This window comes from Hyla sarda, chromosome 6 (assembly GCF_029499605.1).
Source record: "Hyla sarda isolate aHylSar1 chromosome 6, aHylSar1.hap1, whole genome shotgun sequence".
NCBI classification, from domain to species: domain Eukaryota; kingdom Metazoa; phylum Chordata; class Amphibia; order Anura; family Hylidae; genus Hyla; species Hyla sarda.
Genome location: NC_079194.1, coordinates 1,742,194 through 1,769,330, shown reverse-complemented (window position 1 = coordinate 1,769,330; position 27,137 = coordinate 1,742,194). Strand labels below are relative to the sequence as shown.

The following is a 27,137-nucleotide window of genomic DNA, read 5'->3' as shown; positions in this document are numbered from 1 at the left end:
GAACGCTGTTGACTATATCCTCTGTGTGTGGCCATCTGTATTCATACTGCAATGACTCTAGAAAGAAAACCAATTCTGAATCAATTCCCTGCAGAATGACACAATGAGGTAGGTCTCCTGTACCTGTGGTGACTCTATACAGGTGCTATAGTTATATCTATGGAGGTTCTGATACCTTGTTATGTAATATATTTATATCTATGGAGATTTACTACCTCCATATTATGTAATATATTCACAATGCTGATCCATCTGATGCTGTGGAGTTTAAAATGTCTTCCATAGATTTAGGTGAAGACTGAAGAGACCTCATATGTTTATACAGATTCCTGTGATATCAGGACTAAGAAGACCTCATATGTCTATACAGATTCCTGTGATATCAGGACTGAGGAGACCTTATATGTCTATATAGATTCCTGTGATATCAGTAATGAGGAGACCTCATATGTCTATACAGATTCCTGTGATATCAGGACTAAGGAGTCCTCATATGTCTATACAGATTCCTGTGGTATTACGACTGAGGAGACCTCATGTGTCTATACAGATTCCTGTGATATCAGGACTGAGGAGACCTTATATGTCTATACAGATTCCTGTGATATCAGGACTGAGGAGACCTTATATGTCTGTACAGATTCCTGTGATATCAGGAGTGAGGAGACCTTATATGTCTATACAGATTCCTGTTGTATCAGAACTGAGGAGACCTCATATGTCTATACAGATTCCTGTGATATCAGAACTCCCATAGACTTGCATTGAGGGGGCATGGTTGTGATGTCACGAGGGGGCGTGGTTGTGATGTCACGAACCCCGCACCCAGCGTTCGGAACAAAATGTTCTGAATGCTAGGCCTCCTATAGAACCTGTGTGAAATGCCATGTGGAGAATTAGATACATTAGATACATACCGTACCATATGGTCCCTATAGAGAAACATATGGTGAAGAATGTGGATGCGTGCAGCGCCGGACACATCTGTACACAGTTCTGGATCTCTGTTTATGTTCCTCCCTTTCTCTCTGTGTATGTTCTTCCCTTTCTCTCTGTTTATGTTCTTCCCTTTCTCTCTGTTTATGTTCTTCCCTTTCTCTCTTTGTTCTTCCCTTTCTCTCTGTTTATGTCCTTCCCTTTCTCTCTGTTTATGTTCTTCCCTTTCTCTCTGTTTATGTTCTTCCCTTTCTCTCTGTTGATGTCCTTCCCTTTCTCTCTGTTTATGTTCTTCCCTTTCTCTCTGTTTATGTTCTTCCCTTTCTCTCTGTTTATGTTCTTCCCTTTCTCTGTTTATGTTCCTCCCTTTCTCTCTGTTTATGTTCTTCCCTTTCTCTCTGTTTATGTTCTTCCCTTTCTCTCTGTTGATGTCCTTCCCTTTCTCTCTGTTTATGTTCTTCCCTTTCTCTCTGTTTATGTTCTTCCCTTTCTCTCTGTTTATGTTCTTCCCTTTCTCTCTGTTTATGTTCTTCCCTTTCTCTGTTTATGTTCCTCCCTTTCTCTCTGTTTATGTTCTTCCCTTTCTCTCTCTTTATGTTCTTCCCTTTCTCTCTGTTTATGTCCTTCCCTTTCTCTCTGTTTATGTCCTTCCCTTTATCTCTGTTTATGTTCTTCCCTTTCTCTCTGTTTATGTTCTTCCCTTTCTCTCTCTTTGTTCTTCCCTTTCTCTCTGTTTATGTTCTTCCCTTTCTCTGTTTATGTTCCTCCCTTTCTCTCTGTTTATGTTCTTCCCTTTCTCTCTGTTTATGTTCTTCCCTTTCTCTCTGTTGATGTCCTTCCCTTTCTCTCTGTTTATGTTCTTCCCTTTCTCTCTGTTTATGTTCTTCCCTTTCTCTCTGTTTATGTTCTTCCCTTTCTCTGTTTATGTTCCTCCCTTTCTCTCTGTTTATGTTCTTCCCTTTCTCTCTCTTTATGTTCTTCCCTTTCTCTCTGTTTATGTCCTTCCCTTTCTCTCTGTTTATGTCCTTCCCTTTCTCTCTGTTTATGTTCTTCCCTTTCTCTCTGTTTATGTTCTTCCCTTTCTCTCTGTTTATGTTCTTCCCTTTCTCTCTCTTTGTTCTTCCCTTTCTCTCTGTTTATGTCCTCCCCTTTCTCTCTGTTTATGTTCTTCCCTTTCTCTCTGTTTATGCTCTTCCCTTTCTCTCTGTTTATGTTCTTCCCTTTCTCTCTGTTTATGTTCTTCCCTTTCTCTCTGTTTATGTCCTTCCCTTTCTCTCTGTTTATGTTCTTCCCTTTCTCTCTGTTTATGTTCTTCCCTTTCTCTCTGTTTATGTTCTTCCCTTTCTCTCTGTTTATGTTCTTCCTTTTCTCTCTGTTTATGTTCTTCCCTTTCTCTGTTTATGTTCTTCCCTTTCTCTCTGTTTATGTTCTTCCCTTTCTCTCTGTTTATGTTCTTCCCTTTCTCTGTTTATGTTCTTCCCTTTCTCTCTGTTTATGTTCTTCCCTTTCTCTGTTTATGTTCTTCCCTTTCTCTGTTTATGTTCTTCCCTTTCTCTCTGTTTATGTTCTTCCCTTTCTCTCTGTTTATGTTCTTCCCTTTCTCTCTGTTTATGTTCCTCCCTTTCTCTCTGTTTATGTTCTTCCCTTTCTCTCTGTTTATGTTCTTCCCTTTCTCTCTTTGTTCTTCCCTTTCTCTCTTTGTTCTTCCCTTTCTCTCTGTTTATGTTCTTCCCTTTCTCTCTTTGTTCTTCCCTTTCTCTCTTTGTTCTTCCCTTTCTCTCTGTTTATGTTCTTCCCTTTCTCTCTTTGTTCTTCCCTTTCTCTCTTTGTTCTTCCCTTTCTCTCTGTTTATGTTCTTCCCTTTCTCTCTTTGTTCTTCCCATTCTCTCTTTGTTCTTCCCTTTCTCTCTGTTTATGTTCCTCCCTTTCTCTCTGTTTATGTTCTTCCCTTTCTCTCTGTTTATGTTCTTCCCTTTCTCTCTTTGTTCTTCCCTTTCTCTCTTTGTTCTTCCCTTTCTCTCTGTTTATGTCCTTCCCTTTCTCTCTGTTTATGTTCTTCCCTTTCTCTCTGTTTATGTCCTTCCCTTTCTCTCTGTTTATGTTCTTCCCTTTCTCTGTTTATGTTCTTCCCTTTCTCTCTGTTTATGTTCTTCCCTTTCTCTCTTTGTTCTTCCCTTTCTCTCTTTGTTCTTCCCTTTCTCTCTGTTTATGTTCTTCCCTTTCTCTCTTTGTTCTTCCCTTTCTCTCTGTTTATGTTCTTCCCTTTCTCTCTGTTTATGTTCTTCCCTTTCTCTCTGTTTATGTTCTTCCCTTTCTCTCTTTGTTCTTCCCTTTCTCTCTTTGTTCTTCCCTTTCTCTCTGTTTATGTCCTTCCCTTTCTCTCTGTTTATGTTCTTCCCTTTCTCTCTGTTTATGTTCTTCCCTTTCTCTCTTTGTTCTTCCCTTTCTCTCTTTGTTCTTCCCTTTCTCTCTGTTTATGTCCTTCCCTTTCTCTCTGTTTATGTTCTTCCCTTTCTCTCTGTTTATGTCCTTCCCTTTCTCTCTGTTTATGTTCTTCCCTTTCTCTCTGTTTATGTTCTTCCCTTTCTTTCTGTTTATGTTCTTCCCTTTCTCTCTGTTTATGTTCTTCCCTTTCTTTCAGTTTATGTTCTTCCCTTTCTCTTTGTTTATGTTCTTCTCTTTCTTTCTGTTTATGTTCTTTCCTTTCTCTTTGTTTATGTTCTTCCCTTTCTCTCTGTTTATGTTCTTCCCTTTCTCTCTGTTTATGTTCTTCCCTTTCTCTCTGTTTATGTTCTCCCCTTTCTCTCTGTTTATGTTCTTCCCTTTCTCTCTGTTTATGCTCTTCCCTTTCTCTCTGTTTATGTCCTTCCCTTTCTCTCTGTTTATGTTCTTCCCTTTCTCTCTGTTTATGTTCTTCCCTTTCTCTCTGTTTATGTCCTTCCGTTTCTCTCTGTTTATGTTCTTCCCTTTCTCTCTCTGTTTATGTTCTTCCCTTTCTCTCTGTTTATGTTCTTCCCTTTCTCTCTGTTTATGTTCTTCCCTTTCTCTCTGTTTATGTTCTTCCCTTTCTCTCTGTTTATGTTCTTCTCTTTCTCTCTGTTTATGTTCTTCCCTTTCTCTCTGTTTATGTTCTTCCCTTTCTCTCTTTGTTCTTCCCTTTCTCTCTGTTTATGTCCTTCCCTTTCTCTCTGTTTATGTTCTTCCCTTTCTCTCTTTGTTCTTCCCTTTCTCTCTTTGTTCTTCCCTTTCTCTCTGTTTATGTTCTTCCCTTTCTCTCTGTTTATGTTCTTCCCTTTCTCTCTTTGTTCTTCCCTTTCTCTCTGTTTATGTCCTTCCCTTTCTCTCTGTTTATGTTCTTCCCTTTCTCTCTGTTTATGTTCTTCCCTTTCTCTGTTTATGTTCTTCCCTTTCTCTCTGTTTATGTTCTTCCCTTTCTCTCTGTTTATGTTCTTCCCTTTCTCTCTGTTTATGTTCTTCCCTTTCTCTCTTTGTTCTTCCCTTTCTCTCTGTTTATGTTCTTCCCTTTCTCTCTTTGTTCTTCCCTTTCTCTCTGTTTATGTTCTTCCCTTTCTCTCTGTTTATGTTCTTCCCTTTCTCCCTGTTTATGTTCTTCCCTTTCTCTCTTTGTTCTTCCCTTTCTCTCTGTTTATATCCTTCCCTTTCTCTCTTTGTTCTTCCCTTTCTCTCTTTGTTCTTCCCTTTCTCTCTGTTTATGTTCTTCCCTTTTTCTCTGTTTATGTTCTTCCCTTTCTCTTTGTTTATGTTCTTCCCTTTCTCTCTGTTTATGTTCTTCCATTTTTCTCTGTTTATGTTCTTCCCTTTCTCTTTGTTTATGTTCTTCCCTTTCTCTCTGTTTATGTTCTTCCCTTTCTTTCTGTTTATGTTCTTCCCTTTCTCTCTGTTTATGTTCTTCCCTTTCTCTCTGTTTATGTTCTCCCCTTTCTCTCTGTTTATGTTCTTCCCTTTCTCTCTGTTTATGTCCTTCCCTTTCTCTCTGTTTATGTTCTTCCCTTTCTCTCTGTTTATGTTCTTCCCTTTCTCTCTGTTTATGTTCTTCCCTTTCTCTCTTTGTTCTTCCCTTTCTCTTTGTTTATGTCCTTCCCTTTCTCTCTGTTTATGTTCTTCCCTTTCTCTCTTTGTTCTTCCCTTTCTCTCTTTGTTCTTCCCTTTCTCTCTGTTTATGTTCTTCCCTTTCTCTCTTTGTTCTTCCCTTTCTCTCTGTTTATGTCCTTCCCTTTCTCTCTGTTTATGTTCTTCCCTTTCTCTGTTTATGTTCTTCCCTTTCTCTCTGTTTATGTTCTTCCCTTTCTCTCTGTTTATGTTCTTCCCTTTCTCTCTGTTTATGTTCTTCCCTTTCTCTCTGTTTATGTTCTTCCCTTTCTCTCTGTTTATGTTCTTCCCTTTCTCTCTGTTTATGTTCTTCCCTTTCTCTCTGTTTATGTTCTTCCCTTTCTCTCTTTGTTCTTCCCTTTCTCTCTGTTTATGTTCTTCCCTTTCTCTCTTTGTTCTTCCCTTTCTCTCATTGTTCTTCCCTTTCTCTCTGTTTATGTTCTTCCCTTTCTCTCTTTGTTCTTCCCTTTCTCTCTGTTTATGTCCTTCCCTTTCTCTCTGTTTATGTTCTTCCCTTTCTCTGTTTATGTTCTTCCCTTTCTCTCTGTTTATGTTCTTCCCTTTCTCTCTGTTTATGTTCTTCCCTTTCTCTCTGTGTATGTTCTTCCCTTTCTCTCTGTTTATGTTCTTCCCTTTCTCTCTGTTTATGTTCTTCCCTTTCTCTCTGTTTATGTTCTTCCCTTTCTCTCTTTGTTCTTCCCTTTCTCTCTGTTTATGTTCTTCCCTTTCTCTCTGTTTATGTTCTTCCATTTCTCTCTGTTTATGTTCTTCCCTTTCTCTCTTTGTTCTTCCCTTTCTCTCTGTTTATGTCCTTCCCTTTCTCTCTGTTTATGTTCTTCCCTTTCTCTCTTTGTTCTTCCCTTTCTCTCTGTTTATATCCTTCCCTTTCTCTCTGTTTATGTTCTTCCCTTTCTCTCTGTTTATGTTCTTCCCTTTCTCTCTGTTTATGTTCTTCCCTTTTTCTCTGTTTATGTTCTTCCCTTTCTCTTTGTATATGTTCTTCCCTTTCTCTCTGTTTATGTTCTTCCCTTTCTCTCTGTTTATGTTCTTCCCTTTCTCTCTGTTTATGTTTTTCCCTTTCTCTCTGTTTATGTTCTCCCCTTTCTCTCTGTTTATGTTCTTCCCTTTCTCTCTGTTTATGTTCTTCCCTTTCTCTCTGTTTATGTCCTTCCCTTTCTCTCTGTTTATGTTCTTCCCTTTCTCTCTCTGTTTATGTTCTTCCCTTTCTCTCTATTTATGTTCTTCCCTTTCTCTCTGATTATGTCCTTCCCTTTCTCTCTGTTTATGTTCTTCCCTTTCTCTCTGTTTATGTCCTTCCCTTTCTCTCTGTTTATGTTCTTCCCTTTCTCTCTGTTTATGTTCTTTCTTCCCTTTCTCTCTGTTTATGTTCTTCCCCTTTCTCTCTGTTTATGTTCTTCCCTTTCTCTCTTTGTTCTTCCCTTTCTCTCTGTTTATGTCCTTCCCTTCCTCTCTTTGTCCTTCCCTTCCTCTCTTTGTTCTTCCCTTTCTCTCTCTTTATGTCCTTCCCTTTCTCTCTGTTTATGTTCTTCCCTTTCTCTCTGTTTATGTTCTTCCCTTTCTCTCTGTTTATGTCCTTCCCTTTCTCTCTGTTTATGTCCTTCCCTTTCTCTCTGTTTATGTTCTTCCCTTTCTCTCTGTTTATGTCCTTCCCTTTCTCTCTGTTTATGTTCTTCCCTTTCTCTGTTTATGTTCTTCCCTTTCTCTCTGTTTATGTTCTTCCCTTTCTCTCTGTTTATGTTCTTCCCTTTCTTTCTGTTTATGTTCTTCCCTTTCTCTCTGTGTATGTTCTTCCCTTTCTCTCTTTGTTCTTCCCTTTCTCTCTGTTTATGTTCTTCCCTTTCTCTCTTTGTTCTTCCCTTTCTCTCTGTTTATGTTCTTCCCTTTCTCTCTGTTTATGTTCTTCCCTTTCTCTCTTTGTTCTTCCCTTTCTCTCTTTGTTCTTCCCTTTCTCTCTGTTTCTGTTCTTCCCTTTCTCTCTTTGTTCTTCCCTTTCTCTCTGTTTATGTCCTTCCCTTTCTCTCTGTTTATGTTCTTCCCTTTCTCTCTGTTTATGTTCTTCCCTTTCTCTCTGTTTATGTTCTTCCCTTTCTCTCGGTTTATGTTCTTCCCTTTCTCTCTGTTTATGTTCTTCCCTTTCTCTCTGTTTATGTTCTTCCCTTTCTCTCTGTTTATGTTCTTCCCTTTCTCTCTGTTTATGTTCTTCCCTTTCTCTCTGTTTATGTTCTTCCCTTTCTCTCTGTGTATGTTCTTCCCTTTCTCTCTGTTTATGTTCTTCCCTTTCTCTCTTTGTTCTTCCCTTTCTCTCTGTTTATGTTCTTCCCTTTCTCTCTGTTTATGTTCTTCCCTTCCTCTCTTTGTCCTTCCCTTCCTCTCTTTGTTCTTCCCTTTCTCTCTGTTTATGTCCTTCCCTTTCTCTCTGTGTATGTTCTTCCCTTTCTCTGTTTATGTTCTTCCCTTTCTCTCTGTGTATGTTCTTCCCTTTCTCTCTGTTTATGTTCTTCCCTTTCTATGTGTTTTTTTTTATCTCTGTTATTTCTATATAGTTGATATATTATCTAATTCCTTATAGAAGAATCTTACGATATCAGACTCCGGGGACTAAAGCAGAACAGACAGTGTTTTCTCCCGTTCGCACAGCGCGGCGGATATACAGAGGCGGCTCCATTATCATTTTATAGAAACAAATACCATATTTAGTGCTGTCTATAAAATACATTTAATTTTATTAATCACATCAGGGCGTTTATTCCTTAATTGGGATTTATTTCGGTGTTTTCTTGTGGTAACATTAGGCGGTATTAGGCTCAGGTGGGATCTGGACACGTCACCGCCGATAGGTGAACACGTCTACGACCAATAACGAGACGTTTGTCATTATCATTTACTTTCCTGTAATAAGATGATATTTACTATTTATGTTTTTCTTGTTTTATTGACCCTTTATATGTGGAGAGGCCCCGATATAATGATCTAATATAACGTCTGGAGACAACACAATGATATATTGACACCTCTGGGATCTATCCTTACCTCAGTATTGGGGACAGAGACGACAAACAACAATATAGAACATGGAATAGTGAAGACCTGATTAGACTTTAGAATATTTTTAGAGTTTCTCACTATTTTGTGTGAATATATATCAAATTATAAAACAACGTAAACTACAAGGCACTGTTCACATGGATCAGATATGACATGTTCAGGGCTGGACAAGGACTGAAAATAAACCTGTACTAAACAGCCTATTTCAGCCATAGGTGTGGCTATAAAAAGGCGGAGCCACAAAGGGGAGAGGCCAAATGTCAATAATAGTTGGGAATAATAGCGTACACATCTCATGATGGACACATGTACCTCTAAATAAATCATAAAGTTTCAAAATAACATTATGTGGTGTTAAAGGAAGTATTATCACCATACATATTGCCATCATACTGTTACTGACCAAATCCTGTATACTGAGACCAATATTACCAATAATATCAGTATACAAGGAGGAATATTACATAGTTACATAGTTACATAGTTAGTATGGTTGAAAAAAGACATACGTCCATCAAGTCCAACCAGGGGATTGAAGTGAAGGGTGTAAGGGGATAAGGGAAAGGGATGTAGTTTTATAATTCTGCATAAGCATTAATGTTATTTTGTTCCAGGAATGTATCTAACCCTGCTTTAAAGCTGTTAATTGTTCCTGCTGTGACCAGTTCCTGAGGTAGACCGTTCCATAAATTCACAGTACTCACGGTAAAGAAAGCGTGCCGCCCCTTTAGACTAAACCTTTTCTTCTCCAGACGGAGGGAGTGCCCCCTCGTCCTTTGGGGGGGGGTTAACCTGGAACAGTTTTTCTGCATATTTTTTGTATGGGCCATTAATATACTTATATACGTTTATCATATCCCCCCTTAAACGTCTCTTCTCAAGACTAAACAATTGTAACTCCTTTAATCGCTCCTCATAGCTAAGATCAAACTAAAAAAAAAACAAACGGGGGAATGAGGGGTCCTAAGACACAATAACTACAAACCCCAGGGCCGAAGCCCAGGAGTCACTAACTCCCCTCTTAATAAGTCCCCTAAAATATAACTTTTAATAGTGTAATAAAATATTCCCACTCAATTGATTAAAAATAAATGTCAGAGTGTTGCTTGAACAGTGAGAAATAACCAGTGGGGGACCCCCTATCTGATAATGTAACTGTTTTAGTGGCGCTGCAGCCTGCCGCAATGGCAACACTATGACGTGCGACTTAAAATATAAGCACAGCCACCCCCGACATGTTTCGCTGTTGAGACAGCGTTATCAAGAGGTAATGTGGCTACAATTACCTCTTGATAACGCTGTCTCAACAGCGAAACATGTCGGGGGTGGCTGTGCTTATATTTTAAGTCGCACGTCATAGTGTTGCCATTGCGTCAGGCTGCAGCGCCGCTAAAACAGTTACATTATCAGATAGGGGGTCCCCCACTGGTTATTTCTCACTGTTCAAGCAACACTCTGACATTTATTTTTAATCAATTGAGTGGGAATATTTTATTACACTATTAAAAGTTATATTTTAGGGGACTTATTAAGAGGGGAGTTAGTGACTCCTGGGCTTCGGCCCTGGGGTTTGTAGTTATTGTGTCATAGCTAAGATGTTCCATGCCCCATATTAGTTTAGTCGCACGTCTCTGCACCCTTTCCAGCTCCGCAGTGTCCCTTTTATGAACAGGCGACCAAAACTGAACAGCATATTCCAGGTGAGGCCGTACCAATGCTTTATAAAGGGGGAGTATTATGTCCCTGCCCCTCGAGTCCATGCCTCTTTTGATACATGACAATATCCTGCCGGCTTTGGAAGCAGCAGCCTGACATTGTGCTATTCTGTAGTCTGTGATCTACAAGTACACCCAGATCCTTCTCTACCAGTGACTCTGCCAGTTTAATCCCCCCTAAGACATACGACGCATGCAGGTTATTAGTACCCAGATGCATAACTTTACATTTATCCACATTGAACCTCGTTTGCCAAGTGGAGGCCCAGACACTTAGTCTATCCAAGTCATCTTGTAACTTATGCACATCCTCTATATATACACAGCCCCCCCCACTATATACACAGCCCCCCTCTATATACACATCCTCTATAGACTGTACCCCCCCTCTATATACACAGCCCCCCTCTATATACACATCCTTTATAGACTGTACCGTGCTACAAAGCTTGGTGTCATCTTCAAAGATAGAAACAGAGCTGTTAATACCATCCTCTATATCATTGATAAATAAATTAAACAGCAGCGGGACCAGTACTGAACCTTGGGGTCACCACTAATAACCGGGGACCAATCAGAGTACGAATCATTTACCACCACTCTCTGGGTACGATCCATGAACCAGTGTTCAATCCAGTTACAAACTAAAGTTTCCAAGCCCAAGGACCTTAACTTACCTGTCAGATGTCTGTGAGGGACAGTATCAAACGCTTTGGCAAAATCCAGAAACACTATATCCACAGCCCCCCCTCTATATACACAGCCCCCCTCTATATACACACAGCCCCCCTCTATATACACAGCCCCCCCTCTATATACACAGCCCCCCCTCTATATACACAGCCATTCCTCTGTCAAGGCTTCTACTCACCTCTTCATAAAAGCAGATTAGATTGGTTTGACAACTTCTATCCTTAGTAAACCCATGCTGGCTATCACTTATAATACTATTATCCCCTATGTATTCCTGTATATAATCCCTTATAAGTCCTTCAAACAATTTACCCACAATGCACGTTAGACTTACCGGTCTATAATTGCCTGGCGAAGACCTAGAGCCCTTCTTGAAGATTGGTACCACATTAGCCTTGCGCCAGTCCCTTGGCACAATACCAGACACCAGAGAATCTCTAAATATCATGAACAAGGGTACAGATATTACTGAACTTACCTCTCTAAGAACTCTTGGGTGTAGTCCATCCGGCCCTGGAGATTTGCTTACATTTACTTTACTTAACTTACCTTGTACCATCTCTACATTAAGCCAGTTCAGTACATTACATGATGTGTTACCAGCACTGACCTGTACATGATGTGTTACCAGCACTGACCTGTACATGATGTGTTACCAGCACTGACCTGTACATGATGTGTTACCAGCACTGACCTGTACATGATGTGTTACCAGCACTGACCTGTACATGATGTGTTACCAGCACTGACCTGTACATGATGTGTTACCAGCACTGACCTGTACATGATGTGTTACCAGCACTGACCTGGCCAATGTCAGCTCCTTCTTCCATAGTATATACAGAACTAAAGAACCCATTCAGTAGCTCCGCCTTCTCTTGATCGCCCGTGACAACCTCCCCATTATCATTATTAAGGGGTCCTACATGCTCTGTCCTTGTTTTTTTTTTGTATTTATATATCTAAAAACATATTTAGGATTAGTTTTGCTTTCTTTGGCCACCTGTCTCTCATTTTGAATTTTTGCTGTTTTTATTACATTTTTACAGATTTTATTAAGCTCCTTGTACTGTTTAAATGTTATCGCTGACCCATCAGATTTGTATTTTTTGAAGGCTATTTTTTTGTTGTTTATTGCTCTTTTAACCTCATTTTTCAGCCATGTAGGATTTAGTTTTAATCGTTTATATTTGTTCCCCTTTGGTATATATTTAGCTGTATAGTTATTTAGAGTTGATTTAAAGATGTCCCATTTACCTTCTGTATCAGTATTTGAGAACCCCTCCCCCCAGTCTATGTCCTGTAGTGCAGCCCTCAACCCAGGGAAATTTGCCTTTTTAAAGTTATATGTTTTTGCCTTCCCCGCCTGTCTTTGTTTTCTACATTTTAAGCCAAAAGTAACTATATTGTGGTCGCTATTCCCAAGGTTTTCCCGCACAGTTACATTACCAACCAGCTCTGCGTTGTTGGAAATGATCAGATCCAACAAGGCATCACTTCTTGTTGGGTCCTCCACAAACTGGCCCATAAAATTATCCTGCAATAAATTTAGGAATTTTCTCCCCTTTGTAGTTTTAGCCAACCCCGGACCCCAATCTATATCTGGATAGTTAAAATCTCCCATTATTACCACTGTACCTGCCCGGGCGGCCTCTCTATTTGTTTATACAGCCGACCTTCTATCTCTTCAGTGATATTAGGGGGTCTGTAGATTACACCAAATATTATTTTTTCAGTATTTCCCTCCTTTTGTAATTCTACCCACAGTGATTCCACCTCCTCAGAATCATCACACACTATGGCATCGTTCACACTGACTTTCATACCACTTCTTACATACAGACAGACTCCACCTCCTTTTCTGTTCATTCTATCCTTGCGAAACAATGTAAACCCCTGCAGATTAATGCGAGGAGTCCAGCCATGTCTCAGTGACCCCAACTATATCACCAGCCATGTCTCAGTGACCCCAACTATATCACCAGCCATGTCTCAGTGACCCCAACTATATCACCAGCCATGTCTCAGTGACCCCAACTATATCCCCAGCCATGTCTCAGTGACCCCAACTATATCACCAGCCATGTCTCAGTGACCCCAACTATATCACCAGCCATGTCTCAGTGACCCCAACTATATCACCAGCCATGTCTCAGTGACCCCAACTATATCAATATGTTCCTCCAGTATCAAGGCCTCAAGCTCCCCCATTTTATTTGCTAGGCTTCTGGCATTTGTGAATATACACTTTACATTTCCATTAAGTTTTACACATATAGTCTCACTAATGGGATTTTCAGAGTTATTGGGGTTAATGTCATTTTTTGAGTTATAAGGGCTAATTGTACTATTTAAGTTATTGGGGCTAATGGGATTTTTTGAGTTATTGGGTCTAACGTTATTATTTAAGTTATTGGGGCTAATGGGATTTTTTGAGTTAATGGGGCTTATTGTAGTTATTGAGTTATTGGGGCTAATGGAATTTTTTGAATTATTGGGATTACAATTTTTCGGGCTACATTTATTTTTACAGCTGGTTTGTAACGCATGAATCTCCTTATCCACTGTTCTTAACCTCCCCCCACAGGACTCCTCTCCACCCGCCATTATGTTCTGACCCCTCTCTAACCTATATTATCACCATACATATTACTTTCATACTGTTACTGACCAAATCCTGTATACTGAGACCAACATTATCAATAATATCAGTATACAAGGAGGAATATTATCACCATACATATTACCATCATACTGTTACTGACCAAATCCTGTATACTGAGACCAATATTACCAATAATACCAGTATACAAGGAGAAATATTATCACCATACATATAACCATCATACTGTTACTGGCCAAATCCTGTATACTGACCAACATTACCAATAATATCAGTATACAAGGAGGAATATTATCACCATACATATTACTTTCATACTGTTACTGACCAAATCCTGTATACTGAAACCAACATTACCAATAATATCAGTATACAAGGAGGAATATTATCACCATACATATTACCATCATACTGTTACTGACCAAATCATGTATACTGAGACCAACATTACCAATAATACCAGTATACAAGGAGGAATATTATCACCATACATATTACCATCATACTGTCACTGACCAAATCATGTATACTGAGACCAACATTACCAATAATATCAGTATACAAGGAGGAATATTATCACTGTACATATTACCACCATACTGTTACTGACCAAATCCTGTATACTGAGACCAATATTACCAATAATATCAGTATACAAGGAGGAATATTATCACCATACATATTACCATCATACTGTTACTGGCCAAATCCTGTATACTGACCAACGTTACCAATAATATCAGTATACAAGGAGAATAGTATCACCGTACATATTACCATCATACTGTTACTGACCAAATCCTGTATACTGAGAACAATAATACCAGTATACAAGGAGGAATATTATCACCATACATATTACTATCATACTGTTAATGAACAAATCCTGTATACTGAGACTAATATTACCAATAATACCAGTATACAAGGAGGAATATTATCACCATACATATTAGCATCACACTGTTACTGACCACATCCTGTATACTGACCAATATTACCAATAATACCAGTATACAAGGAGGAATATTATCACCATACATATAACCATCATACTGTTACTGACCAAATCCTGTATACTGAGACCAACATTACCAATCATATCAGTATACAAGGAGGAATATTATCACCATACATATTACCATCATACTGTCACTGACCAAATCATGTATACTGAGACCAACATTACCAATAATATCAGTATACAAGGAGGAATATTATCACTGTACATATTACCACCATACTGTTACTGACCAAATCCTGTATACTGAGACCAATATTACCAATAATATCAGTATACAAGGAGGAATATTATCACCATACATATTACCATCATACTGTTACTGGCCAAATCCTGTATACTGACCAACGTTACCAATAATATCAGTATACAAGGAGAATAGTATCACCATACATATTACCATCATACTGTTACTGACCAAATCCTGTATACTGAGAACAAAAATACCAGTATACAAGGAGGAATATTATCACCATACATATTACTATCATACTGTTAATGAACAAATCCTGTATACTGAGACTAATATTACCAATAATACCAGTATACAAGGAGGAATATTATCACCATACATATTAGCATCACACTGTTACTGACCACATCCTGTATACTGACCAATATTACCAATAATACCAGTATATAAGGAGGAATATTATCACCATACATATAACCATCATACTGTTACTGACCAAATCCTGTATACTGAGACCAACATTACCAATCATATCAGTATACAAGGAGGAATATTATCACCATACATATTACCAACATACTGTTACTGGCCAAATCCTGTATACTGAGACCAACATTACCAATAATATCAGTATACAAGGAGGAATATTATCACCATTCATATTACCATCATACTGTCACTGACCAAATCATGTATACTGAGACCAACATTACCAATAATATCAGTATACAAGGAGGAATATTATCACTGTACATATTACCACCATACTGTTACTGACCAAATCCTGTATACTGAGACCAATATTACCAATAATATCAGTATACAAGGAGGAATATTATCACCATACATATTACCATCATACTGTTACTGGCCAAATCCTGTATACTGACCAACGTTACCAATAATATCAGTATACAAGGAGAATAGCATCACCATACATATTACCATCATACTGTTACTGACCAAATCCTGTATACTGAGAACAATAATACCAGTATACAAGGAGGAATATTATCACCATACATATTACTATCATACTGTTAATGAACAAATCCTGTATACTGAGACTAATATTACCAATAATACCAGTATACAAGGAGGAATATTATCACCATACATATTAGCATCACACTGTTACTGACCACATCCTGTATACTGACCAATATTACCAATAATACCAGTATACAAGGAGGGATATTATCACCATACTTATTACCATTATACTGTTACTGACCAAATCATGTATGCTGAGACCAACATTACTAATAATATCAGTATACAAGGAGGAATATTATCACCATACATATTACCATCATACTGTTACTGACCAAATCCTGTATACTGAGACCAATATTACCAATAATATCAGTATACAAGGAGGAATATTATCACCGTACATATTACCATCATACTGTTACTGACCAAATCCTGTATACTGAGACCAATATTACCAATAATACCAGTATACAAGGAGGGACATTATCACCATACATATTCCCATCATACTGTTACTGATCAAATCCTTTATACTGAGGACAATAATACCAATAATACAGTATATAAGGAGGAATATTATCACCATATATATTATCATCATACTGTTACTGACCAAATCCTGTATACTGAGGTCTAGTGTTGAGCGGCATAGGCCATATTCGAATTTGCGATATTTCGCGTATATATATGGACTAATATTCGTCATATATTCGATAAATTTGCATATTCGTAATATTCACGTTTTTATGCAAAAATTTGCATATGCTAAAGTTAGCATATGCGAAAATTAGCATATGTGACAATTTGCATAAGCAAAAATTTGCATATGCGAACATTTGCACGCCAGTCTCACACACTCGATTCACCCAAAGTGCAAGAAAAAGTGCAAACGTGTTACACTAAAAAAACGTGCACAAAGGATGTGGTCTATCGCAAGCCCTTCTCCGATAGGAGAGAGGCCCCCTAACAAACCTTACCCTTCGCCTCCGGACCAAAAGGTACCTGCGAGGTTCCAGGTTCGATGTCCCTTTTCGCCGAAGCTACTAGGGGACAACAAATGCTCCCAACATCCCCCTTGGCGTTAGCCAAGGTATCTGCCCGCAGAGCCGATAACGGTAGGTACCCTGCCAAAGCAGGAGTACCCGGGGAGTTTGCAGGGAGGTGCGGAACCTAATGGCCACTCACACCTCCCCTAGACCGCCAGGAGGGACACCCAGAAGGGCACCGCATCCTGACAAATCCTGTGAACACACAACACATAAAAAGTGACACAGTGAGACAAAAATAAATAAATAAGTGAATGTGCGCAGATATACTGCCCGGACATCCGTCCGGATCTATAAAAATTTCTCTGATCCTAGCCAGAAGGCCGGGAATCAAGAGCTGAGTGCCACAAGGTGAAGAGATTATGGTGCCCGTGCTTCCACTCAGTGAGCCGATCCTCCCAGTGAGTTTTGGCACCTCGGGGTCACCACTCCCCGAGGCACAAAAGTACCTCGGCTCTAGACCCTCTCAGCCTCATGGCGAGACCCGGAGGGAACAGGTCACATCGGGGCAGCCGTCGAGCTGATTCCTCAGAACCAGCCCCGGAAAGCCCTGGTACACCTGCATCCTCCATGCAGCACCCATCCCCACCAGCATGAAAACTGATAAGAACAGATACTACACTTGATCTTAGCCAAAAGGCCGAGAAGCGGTTGATCTCAGCTGTAAACAGGCTCTGCAGACCATATAAGTGATGACAGTGCAGTTACATTAGGTGATTCTCAGGTGTTGACTTCTCTGATTGGAGTTATCCACTTTCCTTTTTCTTCACTTCATGAGGATTTTTTCCAGCCACCGCAGAACCTGCCAGACAAACTTTTTAAGCTCTGCATTTTCTGCACCTATAGCGCTAGATACTTACTCCCTGTAGTCCCCTATAAGAAGGGGTCATGTCCTTTAGGAACGTCCCCCTGTATGTAGTTTCTTCCTGTAGGCAGTACCAGTCCCCTATAAGTAGGGATTACTCCCTGTATGTAGGTCCCCTGTGTATTATTGTAGCCCACCCACATATAGTAACAGAAGCCTCCTTTAAAGTGGTTCTCCACCATAAGGTGATTTTAGTACATACCGGGCAGACAGTAATGGACATGCTTAGGAAGGATCTGCGCTTGTCTTGGGGATAAATGGCTATGTTGTGAGATTACCATAACACTGTGGCTAGCTTTTTGTGAACTGGTATTTCCTGTTTGGCTTTTCTTTTTTGACTACAAATCCCATAATTCCATTTTCCTCCCTCCCACACATCAGCCACCCCACCCACCCATTGAAACATAAATGAGCTGCATCCATTCAAAAGACCTGTGGTCTTCAATCAGGGTGCCTACAGCTGTTGCATTAGTTGCAGATTGATCTCTCTCACACCTAGCGATTGCTCCACCCATTGAAGCAGACAGGCTCCCTGTCATCAGCTGACTAGTGATGTCAGGTCTCGGCCGCATTGCAACCTGGGAAAAATCTGAGACAACAGTCATTTTGTATGCTGATAAAAATAAATATTGGGGTGAAAATCACTGAAGAATTGTGAGAAAACCGTCACACACAGGTACAGACACTATATTATGAACTGCACTAACTTTACAGCCCATGTAGCATAGTAAAAAAAAAAAAAATCCTGGAATACCCCTTTAAGTAGTAATAGCATGAGATAGATAGATAGATAGATAGATAGATATAGATATGAGATAGATAGATAGATAGATAGATAGATAGATATAGATATGAGATAGATAGATATGATATAGATATGAGATAGATATGAGATAGATAGATAGATATGAGATAGATATGAGATAGATAGATAGATAGATATGAGATAGATAGATAGATAGATAGATAGATAGATAGATAGATAGATAGATATGAGATAGATAGATAGATAGATATGAGATGGATAGATATGAGGTAGAGAGATAGATATGAGATAGATATGAGATAGATAGATAGATAGATAGATATTAGATAGATAGATAGGAGATAGATAGATAGATAAATAGATAGATATGAGATAGATAGATAGATAGATAGAAATGAGATAGATAGATATGAGATAGATAGATATGAGATAATCCAGTAGACATTATATGTATCTTTCCTCTCTGATCTTGGAGCTGATGATGAATCCGGTTTTATCGTCCTATGTAGCAGGTGTATTTATATTGTAGTTTTATTCCTGTATTCCGCATATTAAGAATGCATTGAATTTGTAGGAGCCTCCATGATCTGTCTGAACACTGAAGTCTCCGCTCTATAAATATCCCATTTTAATGGTGAGATATTTTACACTGACTCTTTATGCAGATTCCAATAAGAATATAAATGTGAGTATGTGGCTGGCGAGACACCAGGAGTGACGGCGCTTTTATCATCCAGGAACCAGGAGATTGTGCCGATCTGAATCACCTAATATTTATTCGCTTTCTGAATAGATAGTGAGGGAAGACGCTCCAGTACAGAGTCCAGAAGAACCTTATCACTTCCTTATACAGAGGGCTTAGTACTTTATTACAAAGCAGATTGTTTGCCTGCCAGATGGAGATATTGACAGATTACATCTTTGTATCGCCGGCTTATATATATGACACACGGAAGACGGTCTGCTCCCTGTCACGTCTGCCGCACCAAGAGCCAATGATGGATTTTATGATACATTAAAAGAATGTAACAAAAAAGGGTAAATACAGTGAAGTGTAAATCTAATGAAGGACCCCCATGATCATAGACGTAATCAATTAAGTCTACAGTCTGTGATATCCTAAAACAGCAATTCCCAGCTGGGTGCCTCCAGAGAGGGTAGACATTTCTGTCAGGTCAGTAGACCCAGATTAGGTGAAAAACATGTCCTGGTCAGATGGATCCAGATCTCTATAGAGAAACATGTCCTGGTCAGATGGATCCCGATCTCTATAGAGAAACATGGCCTGGTCAGATGGATCCAGATCTCTATAGAGAAACATGTCCTGGTCAGATGGATCCAGATCTATAGAGAAACATGGTCTGGTCAGATGGATCCAGATCTCTATAGAGAAACATGACCTGGTCAGATGGATCCAGATCTCTGTAGAGAAACATGGCCTGGTCAGATGGATCCATATCTCTATAGAGAAACATGGTATGGTCAGATGGATCCAGATCTCTATAGAGAAACATGTCCTGGTCAGATGGATCCAGATCTCTATAGAGAAACATGTCCTGGTCAGATGGATCCAGATCTATATAGAGAAACATGACCTGGTCAGATGGATCCAGATCTCTATAGAGAAACGTGTCCTGGTCAGATGGATCCAGATCTCTATAGAGAAACATGTCCTGGTCAGATGGATCCAGATCTCTATAGAGAAACGTGTCCTGGTCAGATAGATCCAGATCACTGTGGAGAAACATGACCTGGTCAGATGGATCCAGATCTCTATATAGAAACATGACCTGGTCAGATGGATCCAGATCTCTATAGAGAAACTTGACCTGGTCAGATGGATCCAGATCTCTATAGAGAAACATGTCCTGGTCAGATGGATCCAGATCTCTATAGAGAAACATGTCCTGGTCAGATGGATCCAGATCTCTATAGAGAAACATGACCTGGTCAGATGGATTCAGATCTCTATAGAGAAACATGTCCTGGTCAGATGGATCCAGATCTCTGTAGAGAAACATGGCCTGGTCAGATGGATCCAGATCTCTATAGAGAAACATGACCTGGTCAGATGGATCCAGATCTCTATAGAGAAACATGTCCTGGTCAGATAGATCCAGATCACTGTGCAGAAACATGACCTGGTCAGATGGATCCAGATCTCTATAGAGAAACATGTCCTGGTCAGATGGATCCAGATCTCTATAGAGAAACATGGCCTGGTCAGATGGATTCAAATCTAGGAGGGGAAACATGGCCTGGTCAGATGGATTCAGATCTCTATAGAGAAACATGACCTGGTCAGATGGATCCAGATCTCTATAGAGAAACATGGTATGGTCAGATGGATGCAGATCTCTATAGAGAAACATGGCCTGGTCAGATGTATCCAGATCTCTATAGAGAAACATGACCTGGTCAGATGGATCCAGATCTCTATAGAGAAACATGACCTGGCAGATGGATCCAGATCTCAATAGAGAAACATGGCCTGGTCAGATGGATCCAAATCTCTATAGAGAAACATGACCTGGTCAGATGGATCAAGATCTCTATAGAGAAACTTGACCTGGTCACATGGATCCAGATCTCTATAGAGAAACATGGTCTGGTCAGATGGATCCAGATCTCTATAGAGAAACATGTCCTGGTCAGATGGATCCAGATCTCTGTAGAGAAACATGGCCTGGCCAGATGGATCCAGATCTCTATAGAGAAACATGACCTGGTCAGATGGATCCAGATCTCTATAGAGAAACATGTCCTGGTCAGATAGATCCAGATCACTGTGCAGAAACATGACCTGGTCAGATGGATCCAGATCTCTATAGAGAAACATGGCCTGGTCAGATGGATTCAAATCTAGGAGGGGAAACATGGCCTGGTCAGATGTATCCAGATCTCTATAGAGAAACATGACCTGGTCAGATGGATCCAGATCTCTATAGAGAAACATGACCTGGCAGATGGATCCAGATCTCAATAGAGAAACATGGTCTGGTCAGATGGATCCAAATCTCTATAGAGAAACATGGTCTGGTCAGATGGATCCAGATCTCTATAGAGAAACATGTCCTGGTCAGATGGATCCAGATCTCTGTAGAGAAACATGGCCTGGTCAGATGGATCCAGATCTCTATAGAGAAACATGGCCTGGTCAGATGGATTCAAATCTAGGAGGGGAAACATGGCCGGGTCAGATGGATCCAGATCTCTTTAGAGAAACATGACCTGGTCAGATGGATCCAGATCTCTATAGAGAAACATGGTATGGTCAGATGGATCCAGATCTCTATAGAGAAACATGTCCTGGTCAGATGGATGCAGATCTCTATAGAGAAACATGGCCTGGTCAGATGGATCCAGATCTCAATAGAGAAACATGGCCTGGTCAGATGGATCCAGATCTCTATAGAGAAATATGACCTGGTCAGATGGATCCAGATCTCTGTAGAGAAACATGACCTGGCAGATGGATCCAGATCTCTATAGAGAAACATGACCTGGTCAGATGGATCCAGATCTCTATAGAGAAACATGACCTGGCAGATGGATCCAGATCTCTATAGAGAAACATGGTCTGGTCAGATGGATCCAAATCTCTATAGAGAAACATGGTCTGGTCAGATGGATCCAGATCTCTATAGAGAAACATGTCCTGGTCAGATGGATCCAGATCTCTGTAGAGAAACATGGCCTGGTCAGATGGATCCAGATCCCTATAGAGAAACATGGCCTGGTCAGATGGATTCAAATCTAGGAGGGGAAACATGGCCTGGTCAGATGGATCCAGATCTCTATAGAGAAACATGGCCTGGTCAGATGGATCCAGATCTCTATAGAGAAACATGACCTGGTCAAATGGAACCAAATCTTTATAGAGAAACATGACCTGGTCAGATGGATCCAGATCTCTATAGAGAAAAATGGCCTGGTCAGATGGATCCAGATCTCTATAGAGAAACATGGCCTGGTCAGATGGATCCAGATCTCTATAGAGAAACATTCCTGGTCAGATGAATGCAGATCTCTATAGAGAAACATGACCTGGTCAGATGGATCCAGATCTCTATAGAGAAACATGTCCTGGTCAGATGGATGCAGATCTCTATAGAGAAACATGGCCTGGTCAGATGGATCCAGATCTCAATAGAGAAACATGGCCTGGTCAGATGGATCCAGATCTCTATAGAGAAATATGACCTGGTCAGATGGATCCAGATCTCTGTAGAGAAACATGACCTGGCAGATGGATCCAGATCTCTATAGAGAAACATGACCTGGTCAGATGGATCCAGATCTCTATAGAGAAACATGACCTGGCAGATGGATCCAGATCTCTATAGAGAAACATGGTCTGGTCAGATGGATCCAAATCTCTATAGAGAAACATGGTCTGGTCAGATGGATCCAGATCTCTATAGAGAAACATGTCCTGGTCAGATGGATCCAGATCTCTGTAGAGAAACATGGCCTGGTCAGATGGATCCAGATCCCTATAGAGAAACATGGCCTGGTCAGATGGATTCAAATCTAGGAGGGGAAACATGGCCTGGTCAGATGGATCCAGATCTCTTTAGAGAAACATGGCCTGGTCAGATGGATCCAGATCTCTATAGAGAAACATGACCTGGTCAGATGGATCCAAATCTCTATAGAGAAACATGACCTGGTCAGATGGATCCAGATCTCTGTAGAGAAACATGGCCTGGTCAGATGGATTCAAATCTAGAAGGGGAAACATGGCCTGGTCAGATGGATCCAGATCTCTATAGAGAAACATGGCCTGGTCAGATGGATCCAGATCTCTATAGAGAAACATGACCTGGTCAGATGGAACCAAATCTTTATAGAGAAACATGACCTGGTCAGATGGATCCAGATCTCTATAGAGAAAAATGGCCTGGTCAGATGGATCCAGATCTCTATAGAGAAACATGGCCTGGTCAGATGGATCCAGATCTCTATAGAGAAACATTCCTGGTCAGATGAATGCAGATCTCTATAGAGAAACATGACCTGGTCAGATGGATCCAGATATCTATAGAGAAACATGGCCTGGTCAGATGGATCCAGATCACTGTGGAGAAACATGTCCTGGTCAGATGGATCCAGATCTCTATAGAGAAACATGGCCAGGTCAGATGGATCCAGATCTCTATAGAGATACATGGCCTTTTCAGATGGATCCAGATCTCTATAGAGAAACATGGCATGGTCAGATGGATCCAAATCTCTATAGAGAAACATGGCCTGGTCAGATGGATCCAAATCTCTATAGAGAAACATAGTCTGGTCAGATGGATCCAGATCTCTATAGAGAAACCTGTCCTGGTCAGATGGATCCAGATCTCTGTAGAGAAACATGTCCTGGTCAGATGGATCCAGATCTCTATAGAGAAACATGACCTGGTCAGATGGATCCAGATCTCTATAGAGAAACATTGCCTGGTCAGATGGATCCAGATCTCTATAGAGAAACATGGCCAGGTTAGATGGATCCAGATCTCTATAGAGAAACATGGCCACATCAGATGGATCCAGATCTCTATAGAGAAACATGACCTGGTCAGATGGATCCAGATCTCTTTAGAGAAACATGACCTGGTCAGATGGATCCAGATCTCTATAGAGAAACATGGCCTGGTCAGATGGATCCAGATCACTGTGGAGAAACATGTCCTGGTCAGATGGATCCAGATCTCTATAGAGAAACATGGCCAGGTTACATGGATCCAGATCTCTATAGAGATACATGACCTGGTCAGATGGATCCAGATCTCTATAGAGAAACATGGCCTGGTCAGATGGATCCAAATCTCTATAGAGAAACATGGTCTGGTCAGATGGATCCAGATCTCTATAGAGAAACATGGCCTGGTCAGATGGATCCAGATCTCTATAGAGAAACATGTCCTGGTCAGATGAATCCAAATCTCTATAGAGAAACATGACCTGGCAGATGGATCCAGATCTCTATAGAGAAACATGGTCTGGTCAGATGGATCCAGATCTCTATAGAGAAACATGACCTGGTCAGATGGATCCAGATCTCTATAGAGAAACATGGCCTGGTCAGATTGATCCAAATCTCTATAGAGAAACATGGCCTGGTCAGATGGATCCAGATCTCTATAGAGAAACATGGCCTGGTCAGATGGATCCAGATCTCTATAGAGAAACATGGCCTGGTCAGATTGATCCAAATCTCTATAGAGAAACATGGCCTGGTCAGATGGATCCAAATCTCTATAGAGAAACATGACCTGGTCAGATGGATTCAAATCTAGGAGGGGAAACATGGCCTGGTCAGATGGATCCAGATCTCTATAGAGAAACATGGCCTGGTCAGATGGATCCAGATCTCTATAGAGAAACATGACCTGGTCAGATGGATCCAGATCTCTATAGTGAAACATGACCTGGTCAGATGGATCCATATCTCTATAGAGAAACATGGTATGGTCAGATGGATCCAGATCTCTATAGAGAAACATGTCCTGGTCAGATGGATGCAGATCTCTATAGAGAAACATGGCCAGGTCAGATGGATCCAGATCTCTACAGAGAAACATGACCTGGTCAGATGGATCCAGATATCTATAGAGAAACATGGCCTGGCAGATGGATCCAGATCTCTATATAGAAACATGACCTGGTCAGATGGATCCAGATCTCTATAGAGAAACATGGCCTGGTCAGATGGATCCAGATCTCTATAGAGAAACATGACCTGGTCAGATGGATCCAGATCTCTATAGAGAAACATGACCTGGTCAGATGGATCCAGATCTCTATAGAGAAACATGGCCTGGTCAGATGGATCCAGATCTCTATAGATAAACATATCCTGGTCAGATGGATCCAGATCTCTATAGAGAAACATGGCCTGGTCAGATGGATCCAGATCTCTATAGAGAAACATGGCCTGGTCAGATGGATCCAGGTCTCTGTGGAGAAACATGACCTGGTCAGATGGATCCAGATCTCTATAGAGAAACATGGCCTGGTCAGATGGATCCAGATCTCTATAGAGAAACATGTCCTGGTCAGATGGATCCAGATCTCTGTGGAGAAACATGACCTGGTCAGATGGATCCAGATCTCTGTAGAGAAACATGTCCTGGTCAGATGGATCCAGATCTCTGTAGAGAAACATGTCCTGGTCAGATGGATCCAGATCTCTATAGACAAACATGGCCTGGTCAGATGGATCCCGAATTTTGTGGTGCCATGTTTAAGGGGGAGGGGGAGCAGGATTGCTCACAAGCAGCTTGAATAAGCCCTCACGGTCAGGTGTGACCAGTTTCGGATTTGTAGATTTGTAGATGTAGATGTGGCATAATAGTAAGTGAGGATGTTGTCTGGTTTTGTGCTGACCAATTCCTCCCATCATCGCAGCCGGTCTCCCTCCTATGGCTGAAGGAGAATGTCAGCAGGCAATGGCCCATCCACTTCATCCAAGGTCATATAGTCATAGTTCAGCTCCATTAACATGATGGCCAATTCTCCTTGCTTACCTGACCTTCACAGACCCAGATCTTTATCCTATAAATGTGTCCGGGATGAGGTAGAAGGCAGAATGCCGGGATCTCCATCTAATGTGCGATGAGAATCTCCAGAAGTGATTCTGTCCACATCAGCCAATATTCCTGCAGAACAATTTCATCACCATGTGGAATCTATGCACTGACGAAATGCTGTGGTTCTAAAGGCCAAAGTTGGTTCCACCTGCTACTAGATGGGGGGGTCTAATAAAGGGTCATTCAGTGTAGAAAGAAGAGCCCCCCAGAATACAGCTGGTCATACACTTGAGAGGCCTACTGGTCAAAACCCTGGTTTTTGCAGTGGAGAAAAATGGAAAAAATCCTACAAAATCCTTTTTTTCCCCATTGTTCAGCCGTAGTCAAACCGTAATCCCAAATGCACAGAACATATTTGGCCGATTTCAACATAATCAGCAAGTTGTACTGAATTTTTTCCTGTATCTCATGCAGTGACCAAATTGAGGATAGATGAAGGAACCGCGAGGATGGAAAGCAGCGCGGGCACAAGCTTCTCTTTCCATCCTCTCGGTTCTTTGAAGGGGAATTCCAGGAAAACCTTTTTTTTTTTTTTTTTAAACAGATTTGTAAATGACTTCTATAAAAAAATCTTAATCCTTCCAATAATTATCAGCTGCTGAAGTTGAATTGTTGTTCTCTGTCTGGCAACAGTGCTCTCTGCTGACATCTCTGCTTGTCTTGTGAACTGCACAGAGTAGAAGAGGTTTGCTATGGGGATTTGCTTCTAAACTGGGTGGTTCCCGAGACATGTGTCATCAGAGAGCACTTAAACAGAAAAGAACAACTCAACTTCAGCAGCTCATAAGTACTGAAAGGATTAAGATTTTTTACTAGAAGTAATTTACAAATCTGTTTAACTTTCTGGAGCCAGTTGATATATATGTATGTGTGTATATATATATTTCCTGGATAACCCCTTTAAGCTACATGCACGCCCGCAGTCGGCATTGGAAGTCTCACCTCAGTAAAGCAAGCCAGTTAACCATAACCTTGCGTCTGCGTGATTATTTGCCCCGTGCCTGGCACATGTGAAGCTGGTCTATCTCAGGAGGTGTATAGATCAACCATGCCCTGGCGTCACGATAATGTTAATGACACATTACCCCTTCTGACACCACACATGCACGCCCGTAGTCGACGTTGGAAGTCGCAGCAGCCGGTCACTAACCTCATTTCTCTGCCCTTGTAAGTGTTGTGCCTGGAGTGAGGACGTCTTATTTACTGTTTGAGACACCACTCGTCCACCGTTCCTATGCAAGAGAGCGCCCGTGGTGGTGTTTGTTTTATGTTTCTACAAATTCAGGATAGGAAAGTGTGTGTAGGAGAAGGTAGATATTTGGACAAAGTAACTTTTAGGAATCCTAATTGTTTACATCGTTGGATCTCATTGAACATCAGCGATACGGCCTCCAATATCTACAAGTTCCTGGTGTAATACAGTGACCCCCCGACCTACGATGGCCCCGACATACGATCATTTCAGCATACAATCACTCTCAGAGGCCATCGCATGGTGAAGGCAGCATCAACATACGATGCTTT

The 27,137-nt window shown here is 40.7% G+C and overlaps 1 protein-coding gene and 1 pseudogene across 4 annotated transcripts in view; one reads left to right on the top strand and one right to left on the bottom strand.

Moving 5' to 3' along the window:
* The window catches only part of DPYD (dihydropyrimidine dehydrogenase), a 1,322,423-nt gene that overhangs the window by 901,958 nt on the left and 393,328 nt on the right, over positions 1–27,137 (top strand). The window lies entirely within an intron of this gene.
* On the bottom strand, positions 16,892–17,051 carry LOC130277869 (U2 spliceosomal RNA; annotated as a pseudogene).